This window comes from Galeopterus variegatus, unplaced genomic scaffold, assembly GCF_000696425.1.
Source record: "Galeopterus variegatus unplaced genomic scaffold, G_variegatus-3.0.2 Scaffold3871, whole genome shotgun sequence".
NCBI lineage: Eukaryota > Metazoa > Chordata > Mammalia > Dermoptera > Cynocephalidae > Galeopterus > Galeopterus variegatus.
Genome location: NW_007729982.1, coordinates 5,351 through 8,822, shown reverse-complemented (window position 1 = coordinate 8,822; position 3,472 = coordinate 5,351).

Here is a 3,472-nt window from a genome sequence, read left to right as displayed (position 1 = left end):
TAGCTTCTCTCTCTGTTGAATTCTCATTTATGCATCATTTACCTGATTTAATTTAGTTGTTTATCTGTGTTCTCTTATATAGCACTGAGGTTGGACTTTTTCCCCCCCCTTTTAAAATTTTTCATTTTTAAATTGATACATAAAAATTGTGCATATTTATGGGGTACATGTGATATTTTCATACATGTTTACAACAGTAGTGATCAGATCAGGGTACTTAGGATATCCATCAACCATAGAGGTTCTTTAAGATGATTATTTTGAATTCTTTGCCAGATAATTTATAGATCTTTGTTTTTTAGGGTTAGTTCCTAGAAATAAATTTCTTTCTTTTGATTGGACCACATTTCTCTGTTTCTTCATATATGCCTTGTTATTTTTCATTGTGATTTATGAATTGGAAAGAACAGCCACCTCTTTAAGTCTTTGTGGACTGGCTTTGTACAGGGTATGACCTTCATCAATCATAGAGATTCTATGGGCCTCTTAAACCTTTTGTGGGGATGCCTTTTCTCCAGGCTTGTGTGTATAACTTCCCAATTAGAGAGGTTGGCTGGCTTCTTTTTCAGGAGCTTGTAGTTTCTTGCTCTGGTGTNCTCCAAAGTATGCTGGTTCCATCAGTGCTCCAAGTCAGATGAGACAGAAACCAGTTCCTTGGGCAGACCCCTGAAAAACTGGAATGTTGAATGAGCATTCTACTCTCCTCTTCCACCCAAAGAAGAAGCTGCAAGTTGAGCTTTTTCCTTCTGATCACATGGAGCTGTACTGCTTGGGCAAGAGGATGAAATGAAACAGCTTTCCTTACTCATTTCAGTGTAGTCCTAGACTCTGAGCGAACCTGGGATACTGTGACTTCTGGACTTCTCGTAAAGGCTTCTTAACCATATGTTGTTGTTAAGTCATTGTCTTGGGGGCAGCAGTTTGGGGCTTCTGTTCCACTATCTTGCTGACGTCACTCTGGGCCTCCATCGTTTTTTGATGTGAGGTCAGCTGCTATTCATATCATTTTTCCCTTTTGGGTAATTTGTCTTTTTCCCTCTGGGTACTTTTTTTTTTCTTTAAACAACTTTATTGAGAAAAAGTTTATATACCATAAGCTTTATTCATTTAAAATTCAACAAGTTTGGCCATTGTATACAACCATGAAACCACACTACAATCAAGATGCAGAATATATCTTTCACCCTGAAAAGATTTCTTGTGCACCTTTGCAATCCATTCTTCCCTGTTCCCCCCATACCTCCCACCTCATGTTATTTTTTATTAATGAGCAGTGTTCTGTTATATGGACATACCACAGGTTGTTTATCCATTCTCTTATTGATGGATACTTGGATTGTTTCAAGTTTGGGGCAAAGTGAGTAAAGCTGCCATGAACACTCATGTTCAAGTCTTTGTGTGGACATGTGTTTTCATTTCTCTTGGATGAATACCTATAAGTGGAATGACTGGGACATGTGGTATTACATGTTTAACTATAGAAAATAGGTTGGCATTTTCCTGAGTGGTTTTCTTCTATGGTTATTTTAAAGATACTCTATTTATCTTTGTGTTTNGCAAAGTGAGTAAAGCTGCCATGAACACTCATGTTCAAGTCTTTGTGTGGACATGTGTTTTCATTTCTCTTGGATGAATACCTATAAGTGGAATGACTGGAACATGTGTTATTACATGTTTAACTATAGAAAATAGGTTGGTATTTTCCTGAGTGGTTTTCTTCTATGGTTATTTTAAAGATACTCTATTTATCTTTGTGTTTCAGCAGTTTGACTGTGATGTGCCTCTGTAGGGTTTTCCTTTTATTTATCCTGCACCATATATCTATAGAGGGATTTATCTTAGGGAATTGGCTCACACAGTTATGGAGGCTGGCAAATCCCAAATATGCACAGTGAGCTGGCAGGGTGGAAACCCAGGAGAAGCTGATATTGCAGTTCAAGTCTGAAGGTCTTCTACTGACAGAATTCCTTCTTCCTGGGGGGACATCAGTCTTTTGTTTTATTCAGACATTAACTGATTGAGATGAGGCTTATTCACATTATGGAGGGTAATCTGCTTTACTTGAAGTCCACTAATTTAAATGTTAATCTCATCTAAAAACATCTTCACAGAAACATCCAGAATTATGTTTGACCAAATATTTGGACACCGTGGCCCAGCCAAGTTGACAAATAAAATTAACTATCACAGACCTCAATTTAGAACTTTCTAGCTATGCCACCCCCAAATCCTTGATGCCCAGAAACTGTGAGGATAATAAGTTGTTGTTTAAAGCTTCTAAGTTTTAGTATAATTTGTTACTCAGAAATAGATAATTAATATACTGCTTCATAGTTTTTGTGAGCTAATTCTAATGTTTGAATCATCTGTTTCTATTGGCTACTTTTTTATCTTGTTGATTATGGGTCACATTTTTCTGCTTCTTCACATGTCCAGTAATTTTTATTTATTGAATTTATTTAAAAAGTCTGACTTTTTCTTATTGATTTAATTTTATCATATGGTCTACATTGTAGGGAGTCTGGATTATGTTTTTTTCCTTTAAAGGGCGTTTTTGGCAGGCACTCAGATTACTGGCAGAACTAAGAAAATTCCATTTTACAGTTCTTTGCTGCCTGTTGGCTACTGCATGAAAACAGTTGCCTGTTATATCTTGTCATATTTTACAGTTGTTTACCCTAGGACAATAGGTCAGTTATTTTAAAATTGCCAGAAGCAGAAGCCTCACCTTTGGAATTTTGAAACTTAATTTATACAACATATTCTTTGATCACTTTTGTGACTTAATCTCAAGGCTGTATTTCATAATTAATTGGTAGATTTTTAGGTCATAGATTCCAGTTTATATTGTCTTCCCTGGCTGTTACTCTGTATTCCATTTATTTTAATCTCATTACTTAAAAAGACTTTTCTTTTTCTTAAAATAGTGCTTAGTTTACTGATTGAGCTGATAAAATAATAAGCTTATTTAAAGCAATCAGGTTTAGAACCTATAACTCATAGTGGAATATTACACTCCCAAGGTAACTCCTTAGTGCCTGGCTGTCTGTTAAGTCAGGCATGTGAAAATGTGAAACTTGAATGAGTGGATTGTTTTCATTTCTGATTTTGTAGGTTTCTTTCATGTTTTCTTTTTTTCCCTTTTTCTCTTCTTCCTTGCTTCTAAGCAAAATAATGTGTATGTTATCTAGTAAATTTGAAATGAATTTTAATTTTACTACCATATTATAGTAATTATAAATAAAAAAAATTGTCCTTGATTTTGATTTGTTGAAGTGGTGTATCACATTTACTGACTTGTGTATGTTGAACCATCCTTGTCTCCCTGGGATGAACTCCACTTGATTGTGGTGTATAATTTTTTTGAAGTGTTGCTGTATTCTGATTGCTATTATTTTGTTGAGGATTTTTGCATCTATGTTCATCAAAGATATTGGACTATAGTTTTCTTTTTTTGTTGTATCTCTGTCTG